Source organism: Scyliorhinus torazame, chromosome 5 (assembly GCF_047496885.1).
Source record: "Scyliorhinus torazame isolate Kashiwa2021f chromosome 5, sScyTor2.1, whole genome shotgun sequence".
Taxonomy (NCBI): domain Eukaryota; kingdom Metazoa; phylum Chordata; class Chondrichthyes; order Carcharhiniformes; family Scyliorhinidae; genus Scyliorhinus; species Scyliorhinus torazame.
The window spans coordinates 288378396-288395743 of NC_092711.1; the positions used below are offsets into that span (position 1 = coordinate 288378396).

The 17348-nt window shown below is 46.7% G+C and overlaps 1 protein-coding gene across 2 annotated transcripts in view; it reads left to right on the top strand.

Annotated features, from left to right (window-relative positions):
* LOC140421192 (short transient receptor potential channel 5-like) overlaps window positions 1–17348 on the top strand; it is a 153802-nt gene that overhangs the window by 29661 nt on the left and 106793 nt on the right. The gene's annotated exons all lie outside the window — the stretch shown is intronic.

The window sequence follows — 17348 nt, forward strand, 5'->3', positions numbered from 1 at the left end:
AAATGAGCATGCGAATATTAGAATCAAAGTGTTGCTCGACCAGAAGCTATTGGAGTCCAGTGAGCACAGATGAGATAGTGAATGGGTATTGTTAGAACATGGGCAATGGAACTTTGGATGGCCTCAAGCTTATGCAGGATAGAATGTGAAGGCCAGCCAGGAGTGCATTGAAATCGATATGTCTGGAGGTCACAGAAGCATGCGTCCAGACAGAATGTTTGTGTTCTCTGGCTTCCCATTATCAGTATGTTTGTGTTAAAAGGTGGCATGTATTTTCTTACCCTCAAAGTGTGTATCCCAATTAAATAATTCCAGAAGCAAGCTTTTGTGAATTTTAAAATAAAGTAGGTTATTTATTCTCACTTACTTCCGCTGAGTTTTTATAGAATCCATACAGTGCAGAGGGAGGCCAATCGGCCATTGAGTCTGCACCGACCCACCGAAACAGCACTCTACCTAGGTCCACTCCCCCGTCCACCCCACTCCATCCCTGTAACCAAACCTGCATATCCCTGGCAATTTAGCAAGGCTAATCTAACTAAACTGCACACCTTTGGGCATGAGTTTGATGGAATTTGGTGGAGCTGTCTGCAAACAGCTTGTGCATATTTTTTAAAAAAGCAGATGGGAATATGTCTATTTCATCATGTGAATTTCTACAAGTCCAAGTCCTTTTCCAAATAGGGATGGTGTCATGTTGATTCCAATATCCTGTGTTGTGGTTTAACACCATGAGACTTTGAAACAATCAGTGTGTTTGGTTTTGAATGATCCATTCAATTTAGTAATTCTTTCAGATTGGTTCCAGGAAAGGGCATTGATTCACAGCAGTCTACAATGTTACTTTTGTTCCCTCTTGAGGCAGGGGTGTGATTTCAATCCACAAAATAATTTGGGCGGTCATCTTTTCAGCAGTTTTAAAATATGAAATTAATTTGAAGAATAGGACATGGCACCTGAATGAGCGTTTCAAAGCTGATGATCTGCGGCAGTGACGAATTTGAGTGGCATTACGGAGGTGGTAATAGTGATCATATGAATATGTGGTTAGATGCTTATCTTCGGGTCAAAGGTGGCACCAAGGTTATGAACCGTTTGGTATGATCTCAGTCAGTTGGCAGGGTGAGTGATGGAGTCGGCAGCCAGGAAAGCAAATGTGGAGTTGGGACAAAATCATTGGCTGCAGCCTTCCCAATATCTATGTGAAAACTAATGCTGTACTTACCAAGGGGCAGCATTGGTGCAGGGGAAGGAGGGGGGGGGGGCAATAGCATAGTGGTATTGTCACTGGGCTAGTAATCCAGCAGACCTAGGGTAATGCTCTGGGGGCCTGGGTTCAAATCCTACCATGGCAGATGAATGAAATTTGAATGTAATAAAAATCTGCAATTAAAATGACTATGAAACCATTGTCGATTGTTGTAAAAACCACCTGGTTAAATAATGTCCTTCAGGGAAGGAAATCTGCTATCCTTATCTGCCCTACATGTGACTCCAGATGTGGTTGGTCCTTAAATAGTCATTGAAAGGCCACTCAGAATGGGCATCAAATGCTAGCCCACTGGCAACATTCACATCCTATGAATAAATAACGGCAAAAAAGTACGTAAATGAGAAATAGTGAGGGCCAGGGATGGATGGACGTCAGATGTAATGGCGCAGGAGTAGGAAGAGAAGCAAGTGATACTCTGGCTATGATTAGATAGATGGGAATGGAACCAAACAAGAGCACTTCCACCCAGCTGGACATTGGAGGAAGATTATGTGGTCAATCACGTCAATGGTGCAGACAAACTCGGGATGGATGCGGAAGGAAAGTTTACCTTTGTTGCAGTCATCCAGGATGTCATTTGTGACTTTGATAAAAGCTGCTTTGTTATAGTGATGAGTGTGGCAATCCGATTGGAGGGATTCAATCATGGAGTTCCAAGAAAGATGGACTCAGATTTGGGAGGCGACAACACATTCAAGGAACTTGGAAAGGAAAAGGAGGGTGGAGGTTGGGTGCAGTTTTCAAAGATTGTGGATTCAAGGGTTGTATTTTTGAGAAGAGGGATGATGATGACAGATTTAAAGGAGAGAAGGACAACATCTAATAAGAGAGAACCAACATTGGCTAAACAGCAAAGCTGGGTGATCAGCATTCTAGTGGTAATATGGTTGAGCGAGCAGGAGGTGGGCTCATGAGTTCAGAGAGGGCATGAAATGAGATTGGGAAGAATCTAGTGAAATATATGAGTTCAGGATTTGGCAGAGTGGAAATTTAGAAGTAGTTTCGTTCGGTGGGATGGCGTAAGAGGGATGCAGGAAAGGCAGCCGATGAAATAGTCTCAATCTTAGTGACAGGTGCTTGAGCTCTTCAGAGTTTCTATTGAAGGTAAGGGTGGATGAGACAAAGAAAGGGTTTAAGAAGATGGTTTGCTGTGGAGAAAAGATGCCAGGAGTGATCGTTGCATTCCAGGATGATCATGGAATAGTGAGCAGGTTTTGGCAGGTGGGAACAGTACACAGTCATGTTTTTGTGGTCCTGCCAGATCTGTAATTAGATTTCGGGAGAATATATACTGCAGTACAATCATTCAACACAAAAGAGGCGAATTCTCCCAAACTACAATAAATGAAAGTCCAAGTCAACTGCAGTGAACCAGAACTTGCAAACAGCATTTGATATAATTACACATGAAAGATTATTTGGTTCTGAACAAAAGTATGGAAATTCAGGGCAAATGGAGAGAAAAAATGTTACCTCATGGGTACAAAAAACATGTTCTAGATAAAGATGAATAACAGTATGGGGGAAAATTAGGTCAATGTGCCCAGGGCCCAGTGTTAAAACATTGCTCTTTCTAATTTACAACATTGGATTCAGAAAGTTAATACGATTTGTTCAAATTTGCAGACATTACCAAATTGCAATTGAAGAAACAGGACACAACTTAGAGAATTAAACGTAATTTAATTAAATTAAAATGTAAACAAGGTATGTGTGGGTCAAACAATGACAGACAAGTGTAAAGCATTGGGGTGGGAGGGTGGAATTGGCAATGTATCTATTCCAAGAACAGTGCTGAAATAGAAATTGAGGGAAGCCCAAGAGTGTTTGAAGACTAAACACCCAACAACCTTATCAGACATGTGAAGGAGGCTTTGGAAGTGGGGGTGAGGAAGTTAGGAAGGTGTGGGCTGGGTCGCCTATCTAGGCGATCCCACCTCCAAGCGATCTTGCCAAAGGTAGGGTCAGGATGGCATCTGCTACCCACCTGCCAGCAGTGGGTAGGTAATTAGTAGTTAATACGTAGCTACTTGAGGTCAGGTTGGTGACGTTGCCAAGGTCTTTCCGAACACAGCCAGGCCCCCTCCCCAGTGAATACAAAGCCTGGCAGGTGACTTTAAGCAGCCTCCCAGCAGCAGGCTTGGGAGTCAGCGAGGCCTCTTTTAATTCTCGGTTGACAGCTGTGGCCAACCTGTATTTTACAAGCATTCAAAAGTGTTCGAGGGGCACCTCAATCTTGCGATGCCCAGGTGGTCTCCCACCTAAAGCAACCTCTTCTGGTGGGGCTACTGGCATCCCACAATCTTAAACCCTCCAATTGGCCCTTTAATTGGCTGGGGCTTCTGGAGCTGTCCTGTTTATAGACAGCCTCCAGGAGGATTGAGGTGGTAGGCGGATTACAAAACCATTGAGATCCGGAAGTGGTCCCATCTCCTTTAAACATAAATCAACAAGATTCGACCCAACATGTTCAACCAACATAGAGGAGACATCAACATCAGCTAGTGGAATGCAAATCAGAGGAAGTGGTGATCAAGTTGTATAGTATTGTGGTCACACCTTGAATTTTGTCCAATTCTTCTTGAGAGGTTTTCAAGCTCTGGAAGCAGTGAGTCGAAGAACAATGAGGCTGAATACTAATCTCACAGGAGTGAGTCATGACAAAAACTGGAGAGACTGTTTGTTTTAATCCCCGAAGGCAGGCACCAGAGAGGTTATGGAGGTTTATAAGATAAATATAAGGGGCGCAGTTTAACCAAAAAGTGTCTAAGTATGGTAGCGAATGGGAACTGCCGCTAGCTTCCCGACGCTCAGCCGGACGAGGCCATCACTACTACGAAATATTAATTGGTCCCCTTAACGAGACTCCATGGGCTTTTCGCCACAAATCATGGCAAAGCTGGCTGATTCACCGGGACCGTGCTCGCCAGCTCCCTGCCAACAAGGGAGAGCAGCACTTAAACCGATCCTGCTCAGAATGTCCAATTCATCTGACAAGCAGGTCTTTCAGGACTTGTGTGAAAAAACCGGAGCACCCGGAGCAAACTCACGCAGACACAGGGAGAACGTGCAGTCTCCTGACAGACAGTGACCCAAGCCGGGAATCGAACCCGGGACCCTGGTGCTGTGAAGCAACTGTGCTACTGTGCCGTCCTGATTCAGGGGCTGGAACCGCTTCCTGCTGATGTAGGGCACTCGCTGACAGCCTGGTGCGTTCAAGGCGACATTCGTGCCATCTATTACTCCCTGGACCTGGGGCATCCTGGCAATGGCAGAGAATCCTGCTGCCCAGGCATCTTATCATGCCATTTACCAAAATGCTGCTTCGAAAATGTGTTCCTTCTTCCTCAACCGTGATTTCCCACCTTCAGTTGTGGACAGGGCCCTCAACAGTGTGCGGTCCATCTCCCACGCTACTACCCTCGCCCCATCCACTCCCTCCCAGAACAAGGATAGGGTCCCCCTCATTCTCACATTTCATCCCACCAGCCTCCGTATGCAAAGCATAATCCTCTGCCATTTTCGCCAACTCCAGCGTGATGCCACCACCAAACACATCTTCCCTTCACTCCCTCTATCAGCATTCTGCAGAGACCGTTCCCTCCGAGACAATCTAGTCCACTCCTCCACCATACCCAGTACCTCTCCCATCAGACATGGCACCTTCCCATGCAATCGCAGAAGGTGTAACACCTGCCCCTTTACCTCTTCCATGCTTAACATCCCAGGCCCAAAACACTCATTCCAGGTTAAGCAGCGTTTCACTTGCATCTCTTCCAATTTGGTCTACTGCATTCGCTGCTCCCAATGTGGTCTCCTCTATATCGGAGAGACCAAACGCAGACTGGGTGATCGCTTTGCTGAGCATCTTCGGTCTGTGCGCAGGACCCTGACCTTCCTGTTGCTTGCCATTTTAACAAAGGACCCTGCTCCCATGCCCACATGTCTGTTCTTGGCCTGCTGCAATGTTCCAGTGAAGCTCAACGTAAACTGGAGGAACAACATCTCATCTTCCGGTTAGGCACACTACAGCCTTCCGGCCTGAACATTGAATTCAGCAACTTCAGATGATCAGCTCTACCCCACCTCGACCTATTTGTTTTCATCACATTTCATTTTAACATTTTAATAAAAGAAATTTAACATTTCTTTTACCATTTCTTTCTTTCTTAATATATATTTAATTCCCCCCCCCAATCTTATCCACCTTTCCTTCACCTTTCTCCTCTTTGCTTCCCCCTTCCCCTCCCCCCACATCTACAATTCATCCTCTGACATTAGTTTCCCTGCTGTTTGACCTTCCACGTCTTTTGTTCTTTCTGGGGAATGCCATTAGCACTCTTTCCCCTTGGTTTCTGTGGCCATTAGCACCCGATTTCCCTGGATTTCTGTGGCTATGACTCATCTTTCATTCTCACTCCACAGTATAAATATTTCCCACTTTCTCTGTCTGTTAGCTTTGACAAAGAGTCATCGGACTCGAAACGTTAGTTCTTTTCTCTTCCTACAGGTGCTGCCAGACCTGCTGAGATTTTCCAGCATTTTCTCTTTCGTGCCCAGGCATCTTGTTGGACTTGGTCCATGTCAAAGTTTATATAGTTTTCTGCCTGGGCAAACAGGGCTTGTGTGGCTTCACAGGTGCATTTGTGGGCTGTAGCTTGTGAGATGCCATAAAAGTTCCCACTCGAGCCCCGGAATGATCCTGAGGCATAGAGGTTCAGGGCTGCGGCGATCTTGAGCCACAGGGTGCAGCTTTCCTCCTCCTCCACTTGTTTCTAAGTCCGCAAGGCCATGGAACAGGTGCCGGACCGTCCCCTTGTTGAAGCAGAGCCCCCTGTGGCACATGCTGTCCGTCATCTGTTCGAAAGACCAGCAATGCCTGTACACCTTAGGCCATTGCCGGTCTCCACCTCTGGGTCCCTCCCTGGCCTGATAGTGACCGGGTCCTCAGGGTGTGCGACGGGGCCCTGCTTATGAGCCGCGCCTTGAGCCTCTGTTGATGCTCCTGCCGTTGCCTTCTCTGGCGTCTGGCCGCCTGGCCTGCCAGCAGCAGCAGGTTCTGAGGGGTCCAAGATATTGTCCATCCCATGCAATATCTGTAAGGGATTGATTAGATTGACAACCAACGGTGTCTTCCACCTCAGCACCCTCCATTCACCCATCACTCTTTCCCCCCACCCCAGAACACATCTGACGCACCTTGCCCACGCAACCCCAGCCTCCGATCATCGGCTCCAGGCCCTGTACCCCAGACACCCGCACATAACATGACATGGATCGCACGCTGGACCCTTCCCAGTGCACACACCCACCCTCTGGCCGCATAGATGTTCCCGGTGCCAGGGCCCAGCCCCCTGGGTCTTCGGATGTTGGCCACTGTGTCCGAGGTGTTGTCTCCCACAGTGTTCAGGAGCAGTGACCAGGCATCACTGTCTGATTGGAATCTGGGCAATGACTCCCACTTGCTACATACACACTTACCCACAGGAATCCACTTGGGATGTATGATGCTCACGTAACTGTGATTGCCAATTCCCAATTAGCTATAGCCTTCAGCCACGTGGCAAGAGGCCTCTGTGGTCAGTGGGAATAATGGGTGATTGGTGGGACAGGCGAGCAGGGGTTGTGGTTGCCCCCGGAATGGGATCACGTGGTTCAGAGGCTGACAATGATGGACTAGCAGGTCCTGAGATACCCATCTTTCCACCGTCTCCCGGTCCCCGCAAGCATAGCCCAGGCCTTGGGCAGCAACATTCCCTGCTCCGCAAACTCCCCTCCCCTGACGGTGTCCCACCCCGACCAAGGCTGGCCCCCCCAGTAACTCCCCCCCCCCCCCCACTTTGAGCACTGGGACAGCAACCCCAATGCCCCCGGGTTCATTGCCTGTGAGCGAACATGGCTACTCACCTCCTCGGCTCCCCGCAGCAGCCCTCTTGCCAGCTTCACATTTTTAAAAAGGAGTATTAATCGGCGCCCACAAGACCACTTGCTGGGGAGGCTGTTAGATTACGGAGGCAGTTAGATAGGGGGTCGCTCCTGTTAATTGTTTGGAGATTGGGCTTAAGTGGTGATTTTTGTTTTTCGCCACGCTAAGGTGGAATCCTGATTTCCCCAATGGGAGCAGGCCGGTTAGAGAGCAAACAGACCATCGCCCAATGCCCTTCTCTTTTTTGGCCTCTTCCGTAATCTAATGGCTTCATCGTGCTCTTGCTTACGCATTAAACATTGCCATTAAATTATGCCCCAAGGTCTATAACCTAAGTGCTATGGAAAAGGTTAATTCAAAATGTTGCTATCAATTAATCTGGGTGATGTGGGGGGGCGGTGCAGGTTTGAACTAGTAAAATAGAGTTATATCAGCAGATTTTTCATTCCGAGAATAATCAACACTTGGAATGGATGTTAGGGAAGATTGGGGAGGAATTAATTGTATATCATAAGAAATAGGAAGAGTGTAGAGTTAGTTTGAATGGATAAATTAAGAATGTTCAAAATCCTCCCCATCCATACGTATTGTGACCTTATGATCGAGTCACTACATTAGCCAAATGTCCTAACAGACCACCTGCATTCTCATTTTATATGGGGCGGGATTCTCTGATCCTGAGGCTGTCACGTTTCCCGACGGCGTCAACATGGCCTCAGGAGCAGCAATTTTGGCCCCTGCAATGGCACCGGCGCCAACGCGCGCATGCACAGTGGCTCCCTTCTCCATGCCGGCCCCGACGCAACATGGCGCAGGGCTACAGGGGCCGGCACGGAAGAAAGGAGGCCCCCAGCCCGAGAGGCCGGCCCGCCGATCGGTGGGCCCCGATCGTGGGCCAGGCCACAATGGAGGCCCTCCCGGGGTCGGACCCCTCTCCCCCCCACAGGCCGCCCCCGGACCCTCTGATGCCAATGTCCCGCCGGGGAGGAGCAGGTTAGAACAACGGGACTCCGGTTCTTTGGTACGGCCGCTCGGCCCATCCCGGGCGGAGAATCGCTGGAGGGGCGACCATGCCGGCGCCAATGTCGCTAATTCTCCGTTCTGCGGGGAATCACGTCCCGGCATCGGGGTGGCGTGGCACGATTCGCGCCAGTCGCGGTGATTCTTCGGCCCAGCCCCGGGCTGAGAGAATCTTCTGTGAGTGAGTTGCGGTCATCCTTACAGGTGGAAATTAAGGCAAATAGGGCAGGAGGATGTTTCCATCAGTATTACTCACAGTTTAGTTTCCAGTTCAGAGCAGACCTCAGGAGAGTCACAAAGTAGCTGTAAGACACATCCCATAGGGGTAAAATTTTACTTTGGAAGTATCAACCCGTTGTACACCATTTGGAGAGTTTAGGATGGCAGTTGATCCACTACTGGCTGTTTTGTGCTTCTGCCAAAATTGAACTTGGCTCGAAATAATAGGGAAAGTGAGCCTAAATCAGGTTGCTGAATCAGTTGACAGACTGACATTGGCAGTGGCCTGGTGCTCGGGAGACTACACCTTTTTGATGTCGATTAATATGTAACCTGGAAAGCAAATGGGTGGAGACACATTTATCTGACAAATATTTCTCATGAAACTCATTAAATCTTCTAACATTGATGAGGAGTCTATAGTTCCAAACATTAATGACAATATCTTTAACATCTCATACTACACAGCATTAATGACTATATCAGTCCAGCATTAATGACTATATCAGTCCAGACAATTAGCATTAACTATTGGATAATATCATAAAGCCACTGTGATATCACTTGTCTGGGAATATGAGACTTATTAAAAAACAGATTTTTCTTTCCTCACAAATCTTTGTTTTTCCCTTTCCTGAAGCTGTTTAATCCATTATGGGATATGCTTCCAAAGGCAGAAGAAGGCCTTTGGCACCTCCACTAGGGGCTATTTTCCACGTGTGAACTTTGACAGATAATGTTGACATATTGGGCTACTAATCAGAGGGTAATTCTCTGAAATTTGAATTCAATAAAAATCTGGGATTAAAAGTTAATGATGACCGGGAAACCATTTTTGATCATCGTAAAAACCCATCTAGTTCACCCATCTAGTACCTGAGATGTACTTTCAGGAAGGAAATCTGCCATCCTTACCTGGTCTGGCCTACATGTGACTCCAGACCCACAGCAATGTTGACTCTTAACTGCCCTCTGAAATGGCCAAGAAAACCACTCAGCTCAAAGACAGTCAGGGATGGGCAACCTATGCTGGCCCAGCCAGGAAAACCACATCCCATAAATTATTTTTTTCAAAATTTTCAAAGTGAGGGGTATTGCAGTTAAACCCTTATTGGACATATACATATCTGTCTTCTCCAAGTTCTTCACCAACGTGAATAATTCAATTGCAATCCCCTTTCTGCTGCAATAGTCCAGGGTGCTGAGGATCACTGGGTTGGGGAGTGCCCAACTTTAACACCCTTCCTTCTTCCCAACTACCCCGCCACTTCACTTTGTTGAAATCAGCTAGTCCCATTTAAGCAAAGATTGAATCTGGGAACCTCTCCATAGTATCCCAACAGTGCAAAAGGAGGCCATTCAGCCCATCAAGTCTGAACCAGCCCTGTGAAAGAGTACTCTACCTAGGTTCATTCTCCCGTCCTATCCCTGTCACCCCATAACCTCACCTAACCTGCACATCTTTGGACAGTGGGAGGAAACCGGAGCACCCGGAGTAAACCCATGCAGACATTGGTAGAATGTGCAAACTCCACATAGAGAGCCAGTGATGTGATCAGGTTCACGCCCAGCAAGGGCATGAACTGACTTTCTATGAATTTACATATATTTTAATATAATTAATGAACTTGATGCTGTAGCTTCCGCCCGCCACTTATCCTCCTCCCCTAGCAGCGTAACGTCACACTGGCGTGAATCACTATTGGTTTTCAAAAGTGATGACAACGCCGGGGCACGGAGGTTTCTTTAGGCTCTAAGGCTGGGCATAGCCTCCTGACACCCTGGCAGTGCTCTCTGGAGGTGCCCCTGGCAGCATGGGGCAATGCTAAGTAGGAAGTACCAATTGAGCAGTGCCAAGTGGGCATATGAAGGGGGTACTGCTAATTGGGCTCTGGCAGGGGGCTAATCCTCCTCCATGGGGTTGGGGATTCCCCTTATGTGTGGTAGGGGGGAGGAAGAGGGAAGAACCCCCAAGCCTACGAAGGGGGAAGGGGCAGAGTTCCCCCGGTACTTCTTTAGTGGGGGAAGGGAGAGGAGGAAGAGTGCCCCGATATTTCTGTGGTCAGTGAACGGCGGAGGGGGGGGAGGGGGGATGCCCCTGATGCTTGTGGGGGGTGAAGCTCTGTGTCTGGGGGGGGGATTTAATTTTAAGCTCTGGCCCTTTAAGGATGGCGCCCCAATCTCAGTTATGCCGGCTCCGCCCCACCAGAATGACAGCATAAACCATGCCCCCAGCTTTTCAGTGCATAAAGTGTCAGAAAATCTGGTCCGTAAACTGGGTTGTTTCTGGAGAGAAACATGCCAGTTTTCAGTCAGAGTCTGACACTCTGACAAATCTTGGGAAAAATCCACCCATTCTCCTTGTAACCCCTTGATCAAGACCTTTAATAATATTAAAGACCTTTGTTAGGTCACCTATCAGCCTCCTTCTTTTCAAGAGAAAGGAGAGCCAACCTGTCAATGCTTTACTCGTATGTATACCAAATATTTCTGATTTCTGCCTTTTAAATCGTCTCTGCACCCTCTCCAGTGCTGATATATCCTTTTTCATAATGTAGCAACATAGGCTACACCCATTACCCTAAATATCTTTAACATTATGAAAGGTTTTAATCAAGCTGATGCAAGGAAAGAGCATAACTCAAGGCAATCATTATAAGTTAAGTCTAAATATCATCTAACCAAGGTTTGATACTGTCCAGCATAGTTTGGCCACTTATCAATTCTATCCCTCTAGAAATATACTTTAATATTTGCTCTGCAATTTGATGGCCTTGTTAACATGTGGCACAATATTTAGTGACTGGTGTATTTGTGTTCCAAAATGTTTATTCCTCTACCTGACCTCGACTCACAGCTTCCAAGTTTTTCCATATTTTCCTACCAAAATGAATTACTTCACTTTTACCTGTGTTGAACATAATTTGCCAATTATTTGCCTATTCTGAAAGTGTATTAAGATTCTGATTCCAGACTTCAAAGCATTAATATAAATTTAGTACTGGTCTCTTCTGCCACTCTGAATAGCTATCCATTATTCCCACTGCCTGTTTCATGTCTTGAAGCCAGATAACAATTTATTCTGCCACTTGTCCATTTACGTTGTCTCCTCTGACCGTACACATGAATCTGTTTTGGGGAACCTTATCTAGGCCTTTTCAAAAATCTAAATAAATTACATCTACTGCATTGCCATTGTCTACCCTCTCTGATACCTCCTAAAAATTTCAATAAGGTTGGCCAAGAACGATCTTCCCATTTGAAATCCATGTTGACTAATCATTATTATATTGATTTGTTTCTATTTTCTCCTTTGGTACGGATTCCATTATTGTTCTAATACCAATGTTAAGCTGAGGTCTACAGTTCCCTGAATATGTTTCATTCTTAAGTAATAAGAGTTTCATTAGATATCTGCCAGACCTTAAATGTGTGAATGCGATCCATCTGAACTCGGATTTTAATCCTCTTTGATTTTGATCAGTTTATTTAATGCATTTTTTAATACTTTAAGTGAACATATTGCATTACGCACTTCATCATTCAATATCACGTCTAGCTGTTTGATCTCCCTGGAAAATACCAAAGTGAAATAGATATCTAGTACTCCTGTCATCTCTTTATCATCTATTATCCTGACTATTCCTTAATCGCCCTATTCCCATTGCAGTCTTCCTTTTATATTGATCTGCCCGTACGATAGTTTAGTATTTTGCTTTATGTTCTTCAATAATTTAATTTCCTAGTTCCTCTCTGCCTTCCTATTTTTTTAACTTCTTTCCCAATCTTTTTGAATTCTCTTTTGTGATGATCCCCTCTATTGTCAGTGCCCTTAATGTATGCCTCTTTCCTAACCCTCAATTGTTTCTTTATGTCTTTATTCATCCATGAATTCTCATTAGTGTTCAGTTTCTTCTTTCCTTTTTGCAGAATATATTTTCCAGTATTCTATTAAACACTGTTTCAAATGTTTCCCATTGTAATTCTACATTTTGGTTTGCCAATATTGATTTTCTCCCTTTATTTTCCAAATTCTAGTTCAACCCTCAAAATCCAATTTTCTTCCATCTTTTAACCTGGTGTTCTGTCAAACTCTTGTCCTCCACTGTTATCACCTTAAAGAAATTATATTATGATCACTATTATCTAGATATTCCCATACTTTTACTTACCTCTCCTGATCTGGTTCATTTCCAATTACTGGATGCAATAGCAAATCTTCCCTTGTTGGACTTTTTTTAACATATTGGGTTAGAAAGCAGTCCTCTGCATGTTTTTACTCAATTCCCTAATTTGTCTGCGTATTTCTTTCTCCGTCTCCTGTCCACTATTAGCTGGTCTGTAGACTACACATACTGGCATGATCGATCCTTTATTATATTTTGAGCTCTGGCCATATGGGTTCTATTTTTCTATTTGGGATAGTTGAGACCTTTATACTTACTTCCATGATTTTGATAACTATAGCTACTCCACCTCCCCTTTTTCTCTTTCTACCTTTTCTAAATATGTTATATGCACAATGATTCATTCCCAATCCTGAATTTTCTATAGCCATGTCTGAGTAATTCATATTACGCCTGGTTCCTCCCAATGCACGATTGCCTCCAATTCCCATTTCATTACTGACACTATGTGCATTGTTGTACAGATAGTTTAACTCAGTTTTATTAGAATTTCCTCACACTTTACACTTAACCATCTGCTTAGAATCCTGTTCTATAAGTCCATATACCCCCTTGCCATGAATGTTCACTTCACTTTAGTTTTCCCTATGAATAGCAATGTCACTAGGGGCTGGTTTAGCTCAGCTGGTTTGCGATGCAGCACAAGGTCAACAGCACCGGTTCAATTCCTGTTCTGGCTGAGGTTATTCATAAAGGCCCTGCCTTTGCAACCTGTGGTGATCTTCAGGTTAAACGCCACCAGTCAACTCTCCCACTAAAGGGGAAAACAGCCTATGGTCATCTGGGACTTTGGTGACTTTACTTTACTTTAGTAATCCAGAGGCCCAGGTAATGCCCTGGGGACTCGGGTTCAAATCCCAGCACGGCAGCTGGTGGAATTTAAACTCAATTAATTTACCTGGAACGTAAAACAAATCCCAGTAATCAAGAAAAATCCCAGTAATCAAGAAACTGTCATTGATTGTTGTAAAAGACAATCTGCTTCACTAATGCTCTTTGGGGACAGAAATCAGTCCAGTCTGACCTACATGTGACAGCAATGTGGTTGACTCTTAATTGCCCTCTGAAATGGCTCGGTAGGCCACTCAGTTCAAGGGGAATTAGGAATGGCCAACAAATGCTGCCCTTGCAGCAACACCCACATCCCCAAAATAATTTAGTATCTTTAGCCGATGACTTTTTACAGCTCTCCAACTTTTCCCGTCCCATCCGCAATGATGTCGGACCCTGGAAAGTCCCACCAAAAGACTTTGCGAATTGGAAGGTTTTGATGGACTGTAGGGTTCCATCTCATGGATGGAATCATCTCATTTTGCTGTCGCAAATTCCTTAAGCAACAGCTCACTCAATTCACCCACCATCCTGGCTTGCAAATATATCGCCGTTCCTTCACTGTCGCTGGGTCAAAATCTGGACTTCCTCCCCCAGGACCATTGTGGGTGCATATACACCTCAGGGAATGCAGTGGTCAAAGAAGGCAGCTCACTGCCATCTTCTAAGGTCAATTAGTGATGGGCAATAAATGCTGGCCGAGCTAGCGACGCCCACGTCCCGTAAATTTATTTTTGAAAATTTAAAATAAGTTTCACTTTACCTTTGGTTTGCGCACAGAACCTGTTGATCTTTACAATGAACATCAGCTTTGGACTATTTCAACTCAATAAAGGCAGTGGATAACTGTGTATGAGATACTTCCATTTGCTAGCAAACCTGTTGAGAAACCTCTTCAAAGGCTCAAAAAACAAAAGCAAACAGGGCAAAAGTAAAGGTTCGATATGCACAGTGCATCTGAATGATTGGATCTGTGCATAAATTTAAAGCTTGTTGGCTTTGTTTTCCATTACATATGTTGTCTGATCAGAAATCTAAATGAGATTTACAGAGAAGTGCAAATCTACCCCATTCCACTCAGAGGATAAGCATTGGTTTTTTGCTTCAGCAGAACTAGGATCCTCAGTAGCAGAGAATTGGAATCATTATTGGGGGATCGATATTCATAATAGTAGAGAAATAAATTCCAAATCATAAAAACTAGTATCATAGCGGCAGAAAGTTGGATTTTTTTTTTTGGAAGGTTCAGTCACGTTGATTCCTTAAATGGTCACTCCCAATGAGAAGTGGCACTCAAAGGGAGACATGATGAGAAATTGCAGGCCCACAGCCCCTGATTTTCCTGAAATTAGTTTAAATTATTGGAAACTCAAGGTCAGTGGACACATAAATCAGCCCTAACATTCTAAAATGTTTGACAAAAGAGCAGTAGGCACCCATCCAGACGTCAGTAGGTGTTTCTTTGTTCGTGTTAGGTGAGAGGTGTCAGGGCTAGAGAATGAATCACTTTTGTTGATGGAGGAGAAAATCATTTTGGGTCTAAGCTGGTCAGAAAGTTCACAGCGACTTCCGGGTGCGGCGCTGACCAGCTAAGTCGCACGTTTCGGCACCTCCCGTTGAAACGGACTTTTGGGCTCTTATTAAGAGCCCCAACGGCAATTTTTAACGGCCAAAATCATTGTGCGGTGAAATAGGAGGCAATCCCCCCGTATAAATATGGATAAAGGAGAGGATAGCGACCGGATTGCAGTGGATCCACTGGAGCAGCGGCAAGGAAGGGAAGCTCGAAGCAAGATGGCGTTGGAAGGTGGCTGTTCGGTATGGGGCCCGGAGCAACAAGAGTTCCTGCGGCGCTGTGTGGAAGAGCTGAAGAAGGAGGTGTTGGCCCCGATGCTACAGGCGATTGAAGGGCTAAAGGAGGCGCAGAGGACCCAGGAGTTGGAGCTTCGGGTCGTGAAGGCAAAGGCTGCGGAGAATGAGGGTGAAATACAGGGCCTGGTGGGAAAGACAGAGACGCACGAGGCACAGCACAAAAGGTGAGTGGAGAGGTTGGAAGCCCTGGAGAATAATTTGAGGAGGAAGAATTTAAGAGTCTTGGGTCTTCCCGAAGGCATAGAGGGGGCGGACGTCGGGGCATATGTGAGCACGATGCTTCACTCGCTAATGGGATCGGAGGCCCCGACAGGCCCTTTGGAGGTGGAGGGAGCTTACCGAGTTCTGGCGCGAGGACCAAAGGCAGGAGAAATACCTCGAGCCATAGTGGTGAGGTTTCACCGCTACAATGACAGAGAGATGGTTCTAAGATGGGCAAAGAAAACTCGGAGCTGCAGGTGGGAGAACGCGGTGATCCACGTGTACCAGGATTGGAGTGCGGAGGTGGCGAGAAGGAGGGCAAGTTTCAACCGGGCCAAGGCGGTGCTCCACAAAAAGAAGGTTAAATTTGGAATGTTGCAGCCGGCGAGACTGTGGGTCACACACCAAGGGAAGCACCACTACTTTGAGACGGCAGAAGAGGCGTGGACATTCATTGTGGACGAGAAGCTGGAATAGTCTGGCGAGAGAAAAAGCTTCTGTAATAAAGTGGTGGGGTGATTATGTGGGACGAGGAAGGGGAAGGGGGGGGGGGGAATTTTTTCAATTTTTCAATTTGGTAACTTTTCTCTTTTCCCCTCGTGGGGTGGGGGAGGGAGTATGGGGAACTGTGGGCGCTGGTGGGAAGGAAAGGGGAAGGAGAAGGGAACTGCGCCATCAGGGGCGGGGCCGAGTGGGAAACGCGGGCTTTGCTCCCGCGCTATGGTTATTGTGGCGGGAACGGGGACGCAGGAAGGAGGGGGCCTCGCACAATGAGAGGCCGAGGACAAACGGGGGAAGCCGAGGTCAGCCAGAGTTTGCTGACTTCTGGAAGCAACATGGGGGGTGCAACTACGCTAGAAAGGGATCTAGCGGAGGGAGGGGGGGGGGGAGTTAACTGGGTTGCTGCTGCTAAGGGGGAGCTGTTATGGGGCTGGGTGGTCGGGACGGGAGAGCACCGTCAGTGGGATATACGGGTACGTGGGAACCGGGTGAGGAGCTGGGTTAGGGAAGGGGATGGCTAGTCGACATGGGGGGGGGGGGTGGGAAAGAGCCCCCCAACCCGGCTGATCACGTGGAACGTGAGAGGGCTGAATGGGCCGATTAAAAGGGCATGGGTACTCGCACACCTAAAGAACTTAAAGGCAGATGTGGTCATGTTGCAGGAGACGCACTTGAAACTGGCAGATCAGGTCAGACTACATAAAGGATGGGTGGGGCAGGTGTTCCATTCGGGCTTAGATGCGAAGAATAGGGGGGTGGCTATCTTAGTGGGGAAACGGGTACAGTTTGAGGCAAAGACCATAGTGGTGGACAGTGAGGGTAGATATGTGATGGTGAGTGGCAGGTTGCAAGGGGAGGCGGTGGTTCTGGTGAACGTATACGCCCCGTACTGGGATGATGCAAACTTCATGAAGCGCATGCTGGGGCGTACCCCGGACCTGGAGGCGGGAAAGCTGGTAATGGGGGGAGACTTCAATACGGTGCTTGATCCAGGGCTGGACCGGTCTAGGTCTAAGACCGGGAGGAGGCCGGCAGCGGCCAAGGTGCTTAAGGACTTCATGGAGCAGATGGGAGGAGTAGACCCCTGGAGATTTATTAGGCCTAGGAGTAAGGAGTTTTCATTTTTCTCCCATGTTCATAAGGTGTATTCACGGATAGACTTTTTTGTCCTGGGAAGGGCACTGATTCTGAAGGTGATAGGGACGGAGTACATGGCCATAGCCATTTCGGACCACGCTCCACATTGGGTAGATCTGGAGATAGGAGAGGAAAAGGAGCAGCACCCACTCTGGAGATTGGATATGGGGTTGTTGGCGGA